Consider the following 16,958-nt stretch of genomic DNA (forward strand, 5'->3'; position numbering starts at 1 on the left):
TCTGGAAAACAGATCTAGGAGGCAAAACCTTAGAGTACGGGGAGTGCCTGAGGATATCACACCACAAGACATACCGAACTTCCTTAGCGGACTCTTTACCACGCTATGCCCTGATATACCTCCTGATCAATGGAAGTTCGACAGAGGACACCGCTCCTTGGGCCTAAAACCCCCTCTAACTAAACCCCCTAGGGACATCATAATGTGCCTGCATTACTTTGAACAGAAAGAGCTTATTCTAACCAAAGTCTTCACGGAAATTATCTACCTAAACCATAAAGTCCAAGTATATGCTGACCTCTCACCTATCACTTTGGGCAAAAGAAGAGAGCTCAAACCAATTACACAACGCCTAAGGGACATGAAAATACCCTACCACTGGGGATATCCCTTTAAGTTAATAGCACAGCAACATGGACAAACCTATATCCTGCAAAACCCGAATAGGGCACAGCACTTTCTGGCAGAGTAGGGTATACCAAACAAATTACCCCCTAGCCCCAAGGACAACCAACAGAAACCAGCGCTTCGACCACAGTGGCAACAAGTAGGCAGACCCCCATCCCAACGCAGGCTACCATTGAACCTATCACCTTCCTCAGAGCGTCAAAGCGAATCCTCCAGACCAGGCTGAAAGAAAAACCGCTACCAAACCTCCTGATGGAATGCATGCAAACGGCCTACTAATACGTGCTCCACACAGTGAGCTCACTTTGTTTCTCTACCAAGACCTACCTCTTTCCACCTTCAGATCGGACCCCCCTTGGAGAGCACGGTTTGCTCCCCAAAAACCCACACTAACTGAACTTCTGGGTTTGTTAACTTGTTAATAACACTTTATTAGTTGGTTCTTTTCTTGACTTTTTTCTATTCCAGGTTTTTTTTTTCCATTTTTCCCCTTTTCTCTCCCTTTTTCCCCTTTTCTCTCCCTTTTTCCCCATGTTGAATCCCGAAAAGCACGCAACACCCAAGATAGAGACCACGGGGACCACCAGCCTACCCCCACCGCAAGACCAGTCGACAGTTCCAGAATTCAGACTTACTCCTAGGATGATCTCACCCAGATGGCACAACCCAGCTGGTAGCGGCACCCATGCTACTTGGACCCAAAGGTGTATTAATACGAACTCTTGTTTCCACCCATTAGATGGTTACGTTCACAAGCCTTAACTGTAAGGGTCTTAATACAATTGTTAAATGTTATTTAACACTGAGAGAACTGAGGCTCCATAAAACAGATATTGCACTGATTCAGGAGACTCACTTCTCTCAGGAGAAACCGCATAAACTATACTCTAAGAACTACCCAACAGGTTTCTATGCCTCAGCAAGTTCCACAAGAGCAGGGGTGGACATTATTGTGCACAAAGACTGCCCACTACGGGTAGCCCAAATAACCAGCGACCCTGACAGACGCTTTTTAATCCTGGAGGGAGATATACTTAACACCCCGATTCTTATAGCTAACATCTATGCTCCCAATAAAGGCCAAGTAAAGTTCCTTAAGAAGGTCCTTAACAAAATCTCAGTCTCCACGGCCCCCTATAAAATTGTTGGGGGGGACTTTAATGTACCGGTCTCCCAAATCCAGGACAGATCACACCCCTCTCCTGACAACAATGCCCACCTGTTATCCAGGGATCTTAGACAACTGCTCCACAGAACGGCCTTATATGATTCATGGCGCATTGACCACCCACTTGGTCGGCAATACACCTTTTATTCCCCTATGCATAAAGTCCACACCCGACTAGACTATTTATTCATCTCTCAACCATGCCTTAGACTATGCTTTACCACAGATATTGCAGCAATATCATGGTCAGACCACGCACCTGTCACAATGACCCTCGACCTACACACAGCCCCGCCCAAAAAACTACAGTGGAGGCTCAATGAAACTATATTGCACGACCCAGAAACCCTCAAGGAAATAGAGTTCCTGTTAAAAGAATACTTTACTATAAATACAAACACAGTTCAATCTCAAACTATTCTTTGGGAAGCCCACAAAGCCACCATGAGGGGGCACTTCATAGCCCTATCCTCCGCTAAGAAAAAGCAACAAAACCAAGCACAACAACAACTATTATTACAACTAAAAAACTTAGAATCTATGTACAATAAAAACAAACTAGACACTACACTCAGGCAAATTACAGATGTGCGCAGTCAACTCCAACTCCACAAGGAAAAACTAGCCGAGAAAGCACTGATATGGACTAGGCAAACATATTACGAGAAGGGCGATAAACAGCATACCCTTTTAGCAAAGAAGCTGAGAGATCAAAAAACACATTCCGCTATCACAGCAATTAAGAATGACTCAGGTTTGCTGACCTATAACCCTGACCTTATAGCTGCCCAGTTCCATAAATACTATGCAACTTTATATAACTTGAAGCAAAACCAAACTACAGACTCCCCCCAACAGAACCCACACATTGCAGACATTTTTCCAACAGGCAAACCTACCCAAGTTTCAAGAAAATGACCTAAAACAGTTCATTGCAGAAATCTCCCAAGAGGAGATATCTGCAACTCTAAAAACTCTCCCCAACGGTAAGGCCCCAGGCCCAGACGGGCTCCCCTACCAATATTATAAACTACTTCAGGCAACTCTCCTCCACCACCTTCCTAAGTTATATAATAGCTATCTGCAAGGAACACTGATTCCCCCAACAGACCTCGCATCATTCCTTACACTGATTCCCAAAGAGGGAAAAGACCCAACAATGTGCGCAAACTATAGGCCTATTGCCTTACACAGACCTAAAACTGTTCTCAAAAATCTTCCGCTTAGCCCCCATCCTTACAAAAATGATCAATGCCGACTAAGTGGGTTTCATATTAGGCCGCCAAGCCGGAGACAATACGAGGAGGACAATAATCTAATAGACATTCTGAATAGGCAGAAGAAGCAAGCTCTGATCCTAAGTCTAGATGCCGAGAAGGCGTTTGATCGCCTAGATTGGTCATACCTATTCGCTCTGCTCCACCACCTTAACCTATGAGGTCCCTACCTCCAGGCACTATATGCCCTATACAGCACCCCAACTACCACTCTCAAACTTCCAGGCCACTCCAATGCCCCCATACCTATATACAACGGCACGAGACAAGGGTGCCCACTCTCGCCCCTTCTCTATGCCCTCAGCATAGAACCCCTGGCAGCCAATATCCGCAATCATCCAGACATCAAAGGGGTAGAAATGGGCACAGACCACTATAAAATTGCCCTTTTTGCGGACGACGTACTTCTCACTCTCACAAATCCTCAGATTTCGCTCCCATCCCTACACAAACTGCTGGAAATATATAGCACCCTCTCTGGCTACAAAATTAATGTGACTAAAACAGAGGCACTCCCGCTACATATCCCTCCTTTAACGCTGGAGGCCCTGAAATCTACTTTTAAGTATAACTGGAAGAAAGAATATATATCATACCTGGGAACACGCATCATCCTAGATATGAAACTCTTTATAGCCAAAACTTTCTCCCCCTATTACATGAGGTTAAATCTAAGCTCCAAAAATGGGCAGAATACCCAATATCCTGGTTTGGCAAGATGGCCTCAATAAAAATGTCTATTCTCCCAAAATTTCTCTATCTTTTTGAAACTTTACCTGTTTGTGTCCCCCCTACGACCTTTAAGGCTACTCAAGCTATGCTCCATAACTTCATTTGGGGGAAAACGAGGCATAGAATAAATAAAAAGACACTCACCTCCCAACTAAGTTAGGTGGCCTGGGCGTCCCAGACCTCCAGCAGTAGTACAGAGCAGCCCAAATTCACCAGATACTGGCATGGTCAAGGTGGTCCTCAGATATTGTATGGGCTAACATTGAAACAAACCAGTTCAAACCCTATCACCCTAACGCCTGGATATGGTCCACTTTAGGGAAGGATAAGCCAAAGATAGCAATGCTCAAATCTACAGAGCACACCTTAAAACTCTGGTGGAAACTTAGATTTAAATTTAAATTGGCATCACCTGCATCCATACTACTCTCCCACTTGGGAAACCCAAGGTTCCAACCAGCACTCCCCTTGCAATGCTTACAGAGATGGATAGATACCCCTTTTTTTGCCTTAAGAGACATGACAGATTGCCTGAGAGGCGGGTTTCTCCCACGAGAGACCCTGAATGATAAAGCCCCCGGCCTTACTCTAGCCTGGTATGAGTACCTTCAGCTAAAACATTTCATTAGGCCTATACTGTCAACCGGTAGAAGGGACCTCCTTTTACCTTTTGAACGCTTGGTGGTTCATGGCCTCAATCAAAGAGGCCTGTTTCTGCTATCTACAAAATGTTAGTTAATCCTTTCACAGAGGAGAACTATAAACACAACTATATGCGTAAATGGGAGACTTGCATAGGCAGAGAACTTGAGGAAACTGAATGGGAATCCATATGGGACAATACGAAACGAGGCATTACGTGTGTAAGGCAACAAGAAAACATTTATAAAATAGTCATGTTTTGGTACCATACGCCAGTCAAACTCCATGCACTATTCCCGGAAACAACACAAAATTGCTGGAGGGAATGTGGGCAACCCGGAGACTTACCTCACATCTTCTGGCATTGCCCCTTGATACAACCATACTGGGACAAAGTCCTGGCACTGCTACGCCAGATCATGCTCGCACCTCTAGAAAAAGACATTACCACCCTACTCCTGGGTAAGCCATACAAACAACTGTCAAAACATACACAGAAACTGGTCAACCAGGTACTCTCGGTGGCCCGCATTTCCATTGCAGCCAAATGGAAGACAACTGCTACATCAAACAATTTGAATACAATCTAGCCCGGCTACAAAATAGAACCCCACTGTGTGTAAAAATATGGTCACCCTGGGACCTACTCACACAGCCAACACAAACTTAAATTTGTGTACCTCCCCCCTTTTCACCCATATATTTCCCATTCATTGTCCTCTTCCCCTTTTTCTCCTGTTCTTTTCACTTCAATACATGATTGTAACAGATGACAAATGTATAATTAAGGATATAATGGGCCTGATTCACTAAAGGGCGATAAAAATTATCGCACGCTTTTTTGCGTTAAAAAACGCAAAATAATTTGCGCGCGATTCACCATAGTATTATCGCATGCGAAAGATCGCCATTTTCGCATGGGTTATTTCTCGCAAGTTTTAGCGCATGCGTTAATTTCCGCACTGAAAAGAATACGATCGCATGATTCACTATATCTTTTGCGCGCTAAATATCGCATTCGGCTATGCGAAAATTAACACCTACTACAGGCAGGCGAAAAATTATAGAAAAGTACAGTAAATGAGTTTTTTGCAATAAAATATGGACTTACAGTGTTATTTATTCAAGTTTGTGTCTTTTTACTCAATTTTACTAAAGTCTTGGCATGTATGGAATTTCGCTACTAATATACAGTACTATAGCGGTGAATATGTTGTCGCCAAAATATACTGTACTGTAGCGGCGAATATATTTTTCGCGCAAAATACATTACTATGTATATTTTGGCGATATTTTTTTCGCGATTTTGTAATCTCGCGAATTGCGGACATTTTGTGGCGATTTTGTAATCTCGTGACATGTGCGACTTGGGGCCATTTTGTGTCATTCAGCCAAACTGAGAGGACCATGCCTGGGGTTTCTGATCTGCTACCAGGGGAGAGGCGCTATATTATCAGCATGCTCCTACGTGCAGGATATGACCACCCACCGCCGGGGGACTTAGGGGTCCACGAGAGGAAGAGGGCAATCCTGGCCGAGCTAAGAGAGGGTTTGCTCGCCAGGTTTGCCCTTGATGTGGACCCCCGCCAGCTCCGGCGTCTGTGGTCCGACCTTAAGCGCAGGAGCCCAGAACTGGTCGCTGAAATTAGAGAAGGTAATTATTGTACTTTATTATGCTGTTACAGTATACGTTCAGTAAAAGATTTAGCAAGTAATTTGAACTAAAGGTACAAATGTAAGAAATGTCAGGGATGATGAAAGTAACATAGTAACATAGTAAGTTGGGTTGAAAAAAGACATACGTCCATCACGTTCAACCATAATGCCAGTGAGGAACTGAAACGTTGCTCACAATAAACCTCTGAATATTATTTCCCATCTTTGTGACTCCTTGTGAGAATCCTGTGTGTGCCGTCACCCCATGCCTGTCTAGATTTTGTTTTGCCCCAGGCACCCGGGTATTATTGTTCCTTATGGTGTGCAGCTTCCCAGCACTTCCTATTGTATATATATATACACACACACACACACACACACACACATATATACACACACACACACACACACACATATATATATATGTATACACACACAAACACACACAAACACACACACACACACATACATATATATATATACACACACACACACACACACACACATATATATATATATATATACACACGCACACACACACATATATATATATACACATCTATTTTCAAATACATATGCATAAATGAGTTTAAAGCAGGGGGGAAGCAGCAGGGAGCGGCCCATAGTGTGAGGCATTTGGGGAAGGGCCACGAATGCTTTAGGGGGGGCCCTGGCTAACAATGTCTGTGTGTCCTTTGTATTGATGTGAGGGTTCACAGGGGGAGGGGCCATTGGGGGCGTGAGAGGAGGGGGGCCCAAAAAATGTTGTTGTGAGGGGCCCCGTTATTTATGATGGTGTATGAATGTATATATATATAAAATATTACACAAAATAACATCTTGCAATACTATTTCACAGAACTTCAGCTGGCGCCTCCTCCCCAGGCACAACCCCAGGCCCTCCAGGCTCCACCGGCCCCAGCGGCCCAACCTGCGGCCCCCGAGGCCCATCCACCGGCCCCCGAGGCCCAACAATTGGCCCCAGAGGCCCGACCAGAGGCCCCAGGACCCAGCCAGGCCCCAGAGGCCCCAGGACCCAGCCAGGCCCCAGAGGCCCCAGGACCCAGTCAGGCCCCAGAGGCCCCAGGACCCAGCCAGGCCCCAGTCAGGCCCCAGAGGCCCCAGGACCCAGCCAGGCCCCAGAGTCTGATGAGGGGGAGGAGGCCGCCGAGGCCGAGGAGGCCATGGAGGCCCCGGACACCCCCCCTTTACTCCTCCCCCAGTTTGTCCCCAGTTTCCTCGGTCCTTGAGTTCCCCTCCCAGCCCCCCGGATGCCAGCCACCAGGTTCTCCTGCTGACAAGGGAAGATCACGTCGGTCCATGCAGGAGGACCTGGACAATATGAAGGCCGAGCTGGCCCAGCTCCGGGGGGAAGTTGCTGAACTGAGGAGGGATGTCACCGAACTCAAGGGCAGCAAGCCCTAAGTTTTTCCCCCCCCCCCCTTTTTTATTTTATACTATTAAGTAAAAGTTTTTAGTTTTCTACTTTTGAACTGAGTAATGTGTCATTATTTTTCCTTCCTTGATATGGTATTCTATACTTTCATGTAGTTTCCCCTACACCCTTACATTTATCAGTAACACATCAATATGCTATATGGGTTACATGTTTGCAAATATTCTGCCAACAATTTTGCCTTTAGCCCATTTTGCTGAATAGTAAAACTTGCGCTAATTAGTACGTAGGGTATTTTCTGGCGAGTGGGATAACTGCCAATCCAATGTTTTGTTGCCAGAATAATTGCAATATTATATTTGTCCCCATTTAATAAAGTGCCCATAACATATTTGCCATTTATTCTGTGTCTAAAATCTCTAACTTAATTTAAGCCACTTTAGCAAACGGACCCCTAAGTATTTGGCTAAATATTCTTAAATGCCCCCCCCCATTTTATTATCTCTAGCACTTCTTTTTTTTCTTACTTATATTTTTATTGTTTTTTGGGGTTTTTTTTGGCAAATAAACTTTTATACAGCACCTCTTTAGCACTCTGTGCTCTCCCAGGGCAAAATATCGCCATTTTTATGCTGCCGATTGTCGCGTATTTCATGCGATAGGTTTGTCCCGACAATTAGCGCATGCGAAAATACCGCGCACGCTATTTATCGCATTGAAATACAGCGCGTAAAAAAGCGCGAGTATGCTTATAGTGAATCGTGCGAAAAATCGCCAAAATTAAGCCGCGGTAAAAATTTTAGCGCACAATAAAAATAGCGCACGTTTTATCGCCCTTTAGTGAATCAGGCCCAAAATGTTTTACTATGCTCTGTCCACCTGTGGAAGTGAAATTGCTAACCCCCTCCCTTTTTCCTTTCTGTACCCCCCAAATTTCAAGTTACAAAAAAAGAAATGTGTATATTTTGGACTGAGCAGACTGATGGTTTGAAAAAGGTGTGAAGGAGGCCATTAATGCCAGACTGGAATATACCATCTCTGAAGAGAGGAGGGACCTGCGACACTACTTGTCAACAATGCCACTTTAACATCCTTACCCCGGTGGTTTCACAACAATTCACACTTTTAGTCATGTACTTTGAAAGATTGACCCCTGCATCAACCAGTGTCCAACCCAATACCAGGTATCATGCAGTAAAGCTGTTAAGTAATCCAAGTTGTATTTTGTTCTATTGGACAGAGTGCTCCCATTATTACACTCCAGATCATTTTTTGAGTCCACATACCTACACCCTGGAGCAGCAGTCCCAATACATATATAAATGGAGCTTTTAAAGACATCAGCCAACATCTATCCTGTCCAGAACCCCCTTGGCAATTAAGGTCAATTCTATTAACTTTGCACTTTGACATTTCCTCCATGTATTAGCTACAGAGGCCATCCAACACAATATGGTCTTCTCACCAGTTTATTTGCTAAGAAATATATATTGTCCAAAATTCAGTGTTTAAATATCCAATCTTATCTATAGGGTACTACTAATACAAAATACAGACAGTTTCCACAGAAACCTTGTCACTGTGGGGGTGGGGGCACTGTCAGGAGCACTCCACGTTTTTGCCATGATGGCAGTAACCATGGCTGCAATATCATGTTAGCATGTTGTTTCCATGTGACTTTAGCATTACAATTCAAAATAAATAGACACCAAGGACCCGGGTTCAATGCCCGTATATAGGTCTTACTCTGTGAGTTCCTGGGTGCATCTAAATGACTATTTTGGCTTAATCTCCTGATTCCTGACTACGTTCATTTCTGCCTGCGTCAACCTTTTGCCTAAATATAACCCCTTGGATACCACGAATCGGACTATCTCAATTCTGCTTCCTCCTTAGTCCAGACTTTAACCGCCATTGAGCTTTTCCTCTGAGACTATTTGTGACTTTCTTAGCTTTGCACTAGGAATACTTGTGACAGGAGACTGAACTGTTTCTGACCTGGGACATGAGGTATCTGAAGTGAGGAGCATACACTGAAAATTGCACTTATTAAATTTGAATAAATTAGCTCTGACAATTTGGGGCCTTACTCTTGAAGTCTCTGTTCCTGGGACAAAAAGTTCAGATCCTGAGTTGCTCAAGGAAAGAGAATAATCATGTAGATACCATGACTGGGTTCTTGAGTTTTCAAACAGTAGTCTCTGTATCTCCCAACCTTTTGTAGATTAACCTGCTATAACTATGGGGGAACAAAGGGCTGTGAATGAGTTACAGGAGCTAAAGGGGTAGTTTTTTAACCCTCTAGCAAATGAGGTAACATTGCTTTGCTTCCTGAGGATCAGTATGTCAGGGAATGTTAGTGCCGGTTGAAAAATAATATCCAGTAAGAGATCTTACCCTCAGATCCAACTAAGGTGCACAAGGTAAAGTTATATGACTTGATACAGTTGGCCCATTTAAGGGGAGTTATTCCAAAGAATGAAGTTGAGTTTCCTAAAGGTAAATACCCAGTTATTTCTGTCTTTTTGTTATTTTACCTAAGGTTTACTAACAGCTAAAGAACCCCCAGAATGCCCAATTGTGGCTGGAATTGGGGGGTCTATGGGAGAAGGTTCCTATACTGACTTTTACAGGATTTATATGTCTGCAATTTTCTTTCTTTGTGGAGTTTATTTTAATATTTCTTTATTTATTTTGGCACATATAATTATAAATATCATTTTTGTAAAGGTCTCTTTTGATATTTTTTGGTGCTTTATGCTACGGAGCTTAGTACTTGATTGCCCATGCTGATTGCTGACTAGCTTTGCCCCCACCCAGGGATGACAGGCTTGATGCAAGGATATATATATATATATATACATATAGACAAGACCATACAATAAACTCTATGGTGCTGTAAAGTTTGCAGAATCTTGGAGTCAGCAAAGAATTTTCCTCTTTGAGGCAATACAGGGAGGCTCCATATTGGGGTTTCTCTCATCTTATAAGGCATATTAAAGGCATCACTCTCTGCACCATCTAAGATTAAGGTAAACTTACCTATTCAGACAAACCTGACATTCTAACAGCTGTTTATTAAATTATATAATGAGGTAATATACTGTATCCATTCTAATGAGTTACTAACAGCAGCCAGTTAGAACCTTGCGCTTTGTTCTTCTCACCTGGGAAAAGCCAAACAGACTCAGTATCTGGGCACTGATTATAGTGGTTTCTGATGTTAAATCCCCAATAAAACCAACAATCTTCCTTTTCCTTCCACAGGAGTAATTGGGAACCGGCTGCTTGGTGCCAGATAATATCTGTAATACGCTCCTCACAGCGACCCCCGGATCCCCACAGGAGTCGTATATATGGTACCCCAGGGTCAGGTTGGGTAACAGGGACGGGTTCTTGTTGATCTCCTCGATGGCAAGGCGCAACTCCACCAGCTGTCTGTAATGCCGGGGCTGTAAACTGGCAAGTTGTTTGAGTTGATATTATATTTAATTAAAACAAATCTTTTATCCTTTAATACATAATCTAAAAAGTATCAAAACAATGTGGTTGTATAGAAAATCTGTAGATATGATAGCATATCTGTTCCAATGGTAAGTAAATGTGACTACATATATAAGGAGTATCTGCAAATACTGTTCCCTATCAGGTCAGCCTAGCTGCTGATTGGTTCCTTTCCTACAGTGCCACCGGCCCCCCTGCTCATCCAGAGAATACAGCCAGCAGGAAGTGGAACAGATGGGCGGGGCTAGTGGGGGTTTTAGGGGAGATTTCTCAATAAATCAGTCCAAATCAGTCCAATTCCAGAAAGAGTTAGTGTTTGCAATATCCAACTTTTATTGAACATTACTGACTTGATTGCAGGAGGAAAAAATGTCAAGTAAATAAACTCACTAATATACCATTTATATCCTTAAAACATCAACAAAAGTAGTAACCATACATTTTTTGGGGAACAGATGTATCATTAGCTATAGATTTAGAGCATAGTTTATCTATGCCAATTATCATTAGGTATAGCAGAAGTCAGCGTTTATGTTTACCAAAGTGTATGGCCTTGTATTTATCAACACTGAACCTCAATTGACTATTTGCTGCCAATTCCCTAAATCCATCAAATCGCTCTGCAAAGCGGCACATCCTGCATGGAACTTATAGTTTTGCACAATTTAGTATTAATAGAAACATTACTCTCTATGCCCCCCCAGGGCATTAATAAACAAGTTAAACAGCAAAGGCCCAAGGACTGACCCCTGCGGTACCCACTAACCACACTGGTCCAATTAGAAACTGTTCCATTTCCCCCCACTCTGTGTAATCTATCCTTCAGCCAGTTCTCTATCCAATTACAAATATTATGTTCCAGGCCAATATTCCTTAATTTAATCAGTAACTTTCTGTGTGGAGCTGTATCAAATACTTTAGTACAGTTGAAATAAATCACATCCACTGCCATTCCAAAGTCTAGATTCCTGTTCAATTCCTCATAGTAGGCAATAATATTAGTCTGGACAGATTAATTTTACATTAAACCATTGCTGGCACAAATTCATAGTATTGTGATTTACAATGTAGTCAAACGATCTTTCCCTTATTAACCCTTTCTGACCACTGATGTAGTAAAATAATTAAATATATGTTCACTCCAAAATCATTATTTTGGAGGTTTAATTACACATTGATTTATTCTTCTTACTGCACTACACTAAAACTGTATTAAGTAAACAATTATTTTCAAAGTTATTGTGGGAATGAAGTTGCAACTCAACACATTTTATTATCCCAGACTTCAGAAGGAGTGTGCTTCTTCTAAAGCTAAATTGTCACTTCCCACAATGCCTTGCATGGTCCTGTTATTCTTCTCAGGTTAAATCCCTTTAACTGTCTGCATAAACCTTAACTGCTTACATTTTAAAGGTTGTGAATTTCACCGACCACAAGCCATTATAATCAACCAAACGTTACTCAGCTGTTGCCGGACTATAAATCCCAGAATAATGTAACATATAATGAAGAGTGAGGCATGCTGGGAGCTGTAGTCCAGCAACATCAGGGTTGTATTCTTAAAGCAATATTGCACAATAAAACTTTCCCCCAAATCCCCATTAAAATGCAAAAGAATCCCCCAATGAGAATCCCAGCTGATGTGAGTAAATCCGGCTCCCTGTTCTCTGTTCCTGCAATTGGAGTTGGGAGCAATAAGCACAGTTTCCCAGCACTGAACAAGTCTGTCCCTTTATCCCCATGTCTGATTCCTGTGCCATATAATGACGGGAAAATGCCATCATTATCTCTATATGTAAGGTACCAGAAAGGGGCCTGACACAGGGAATCAGCATTCTCATTGGTCACTTCTCTTGCATCTATAATTAAGTTTTCAGTCAGTAGAATTCTCATTGGTGAATTGGTTTCCATGTGTAATTATGTTTTTCTTTAACTTCTATAGATAACTAGGGGGCGCAGTGGGGCAGCTTTATAGTTGGGTTTAGTGTCCCTTTAAACACAGTTTGCATTGCCTATAGGGCAGGGATCCCCAACCTTTTTTACCCGTGAGCAACATTTCAATGAAATAAAAGCTGGGGGGCAACACAAGCACAAAAACTTTTCTAGTAGGTGACCAATAAGGACTCAGATTGGTTAATTAGTAGCCCAATGTAGACTGGCAGACTATAAGGGGCTCTGTTTAGCAGTTCACATGGTCTTCAAGTCAGAAATTCAAAAATGGGCACAAATTGTGAGGCCACTGGGAGCAACATCTAAGGGGTTGGTGAGCAACATGCTCCCCATGTTGGGGATCACTGCTATAGGGGATCTCACTTACCCACCACACAGCGTTAGTTTGTTGTTATAGTTATTATTCCTACGCAGGAGATGCATTGTATATGCATTCACAGTCAGTAGCCCCCCAATCATGACATCTCCATCCTGAATGTATTCAAAGTCTTCAATTAATTTGGCAATTTCCAGATTACAAGCAGGGTTGGTGGGGTGAGCAGCAGGTTGTCTTATTCGTAGAGCAAAGAGATAGATGAATATTGGGAAAGGATTATAAGTAGAGCAGAACATTGTGCCCACAAACAGTATAGTGCGCCCCAATGATGGGGCTTGGAGAAGTCGTCCAGAATAGCGGCACGAGGGGCCCAGGTCTCCCCACATTTCCAGAACGCTGTGAGGGAACGGCTCATCTAACCCTCATTTTATAGAGCAAAGGGAAGGATTTTCCAACAGGCTGAGAATAAACTCCCACTTTGGGATTTGCTTTCCTGCAAGAGATGTTGCATTTATAACTCTACTCGACAGACAATTATAACAACGAAAAAGTTTGTTATTTTAAGTTCCCTGACTAATAATAATATTACTGGGCAACATATTCCCTTATAAACCACATGATATAGGTATGGTTTTATTATTACACAGAAAAAGAAGATATGATTTAAAGTTTAGAATTGTTTGATTAAAACTTAAGACTATGGGAGATGAACTGGATACAGGTTTCCAGATAATGGATCCCATGTTGGGCAAGGACTGGAGATCTAAATCCAGGATTCCATGAAACCTCCCCTTTCGGCCATTTGTTGTCTCTCAAAAAGGGAGGGAATGACAGACTTCCGGTATGGTGCCTGAGGGAGCGGTCGCACAGTGAAGGAGCTCCGTGCATGCCTGCATATCAGCGAAATTTTCAAAATAAATAGACCCCTCTAACCTGTCTCTTCCATGGCAGGGACCTCTCCTAAGCAGAAAAAGAGACCTAAAAACTCTGCAGCACCGGATTCTGCAAGGGAGAGAGGCACACATCAGATATCCAAGATGGCCGACGAGATCTCTCAAAACCATGCAATATCTGAAGGCTGCTCTGATTTAAAGGCACACAGTATGAATTACAAGCAAATGGCACTTGAGGTAGCAAATTTAATTAATCCTACAATAAAAAAATCAATTGAAATGGCAGTTAGAAACCTACAATCAGAGATTAATAAGATAGTGGAACAAGTTACCTCGCACAATGCTTCAATATCAGAAATGGAGGAAAGGATTTCTTCTCTGGAAGATTATTCTTCCTCAGCTAAGTCTAAAATACAGTTTCTGGGAAAAAAAATCTCTGACTTAGAAAATAAAACTGAAGACCTTGAGAATAGGCCCAGAAGGAATAACTTGCGCTTTGTAGGCATTCCGGAGCATTATAAACAGGACTCTTTCATTGAATTAATATCGCAATGGCTCCCTAAATCTCTGGGGCTGCAAAATGATATTACATCAGAAACTGAGAACAGTTCTGGTAAAATTCCTTGGCTATTCAGATAAAACACTAATACTCCAGACATATAAGAAATCCAAAAACCTTCAGTCCATTTATAAAAAGGGACCGAAAGAATCATAATTCTCAACCCAGGTCCAGATCTCCTATCTCCTCGCTTGATCATTCATTGATGGAGACCTAACCTTTGCTATGTTAGGAGACAACATTCAATTCATTTACTGCATGTACTATACAGGTCTATTATACACGCCTGAGGGGGGTACGGTGCAGTGTTTCACTGGTTAGATTCTTTATAAAGAGTTTATTCAGCTTCTAATCCACTTAAGGAAAAGTAGTGTGATTTAATTCACTTACTTAAATTGCCATCTTTTGTTATTTACACGCACTTAATTTGTTATATATTATGTAATGATGTTCTGTCATTATATCTTTTTCCTAATGTTGTTATCTAATTTACTTTTCCTATTAAATTGTTTCTGTTATCACCATCCTACTGCTATTACAGATAACCATCTATTTAAGGCTAGTCTAATGTTGATGTCTTATGTTATGTATACTACATTTGTTATCTATGGATAACATCAAAATTATTTCATGGAACATGAATGGAATTAATTCACCAATAAAACACAAAAGAATTCTACAAGAACTAAAAAAACTTGATTCTGATATTGCACTGCTCCAAGAAACACACTTAAATGAGGATGAAAACCAGAAACTTTGTTCTTCGTGGGTCGCTGATAATATTTATTCCCCTGCAATAAGCAAAAAGGGTGGTGTTTCAATTTTATTTAGCAAAAAGTCAAGTTTCAAGCTTATAAATACATCCAGGGACAATTCTGGAAGGTTAATCCATGCAGAAATTCTCCTTCCAAATCATGGAATCATGGAATCCTTCAAAGTAATGGAATTTATGTTCAATTTATGCCCCAAACAACAATAAACCTGATTTCTACCGAGATTTAATTCACAGAAATAATTCTTTGAACTCCTTTAATGTGATAGTGGGAGGTGATTTTAATGAATCACGTTTATGGTCTTTGGATAAATGTGGTATATACACTAATCCTTCTCATAGCAAATCAAAGCTATTTTCTGACTTACTGGATCATACAAACTTGAAGATGTCTGGAGAATTTTGAATCCCTCTAGCAAAGAATTCACCTTTTACTCACATTCCCACGGTATGGGGACAAGAATAGATTATATACTCACATCCACCAACCTACTATCCCATATTTCGAATGCAAATATTGGGAATTTTACTTACTCAGACCATACTCTGATCAGCATTACAGTTACAGCTAATTATATTTCCAAATCCTACATTTCTTGGAAATTTCCAGTATACTTAGCTTCCAGGTCAGACTTTCAGCAAATGCTCAAAGATAAGTGGAAAATCTTCCTATCTGATAATGCAATTCACTCGAATAATCCAACTCTCTTCTGGGACACATGGAAAGTATTCATCAGAGGAGAAATCACTTCATTCAGATCACAATTCACTAAAAAATTAACTCAAAAATATTGGACCTTAGTAACAAACAAAACAAAGCCTATATTGCTTTCAAATTAACTCCTTCTCAAGTCAACTGTGAGAAATTTGAAAAATCCATAAAAGAACTCAAATCCTGGTTATCTATTAAAGATTCTATTAACCAGAGTTATGTAAAATCCAAATACTTCAATCTAAGTAACAAAGCTAACAAATTACTAGCCAATATGACAAAAAATTGGTCAAAGTCTCATAAGATTTGTGCTAAGTCCATCGATGATAAAATCACCCATAACCCATTGGAGATTGCTGAGACCTTTCGAAAATATTATGAGACCTTATACTCTTCTACCAACTCTAATAGCAAGTTAAGAAGATCATTCTTTAATAACATAACTTTTCCCTAGATATCCCATTAAGATTTGGAAAACCTAAACTCTCCTATTACTGAAGAAGAAGTAAGATTCACAATATCATCCCTGAAGAAATACAAAGCTGGAGGTCCTGATGGTTTATCCGGTCCTTTGTATACGTGCCTAATTAATGAAATTTCACCTTTACTTACAGAATTGTATAATTTTATCATTACTCAAAAACAATCTTTACCCTCCAGTCTAATTCATACACTTCAGTACTGCTCAAACAAGGAAGAGATCCAACCTTACATCCTCGAACAGACCCATTGCACTAATCAACCAGGATGTGAAGATATTGTCAAAAATTATTGCAAATCTATAATTCTCCCAAAACTCATCTCCCCAGAACAATGTGGTTTCGTCAAAGGGAGATCAGGAACTAAAAATTTGAGAACCTTAAAGTCATATACTCAGCAAAAACTAATAAAATCCCAATCCCATTGGTGGGAATAGACGCAGAGAAAGCTTTCGACAACATTTGCTGGGACCATCTGTTAGACACTCTAGAAG

The sequence above is a fragment of the Xenopus tropicalis genome, chromosome 1 (genome assembly GCF_000004195.4).
Source record: "Xenopus tropicalis strain Nigerian chromosome 1, UCB_Xtro_10.0, whole genome shotgun sequence".
NCBI classification, from domain to species: domain Eukaryota; kingdom Metazoa; phylum Chordata; class Amphibia; order Anura; family Pipidae; genus Xenopus; species Xenopus tropicalis.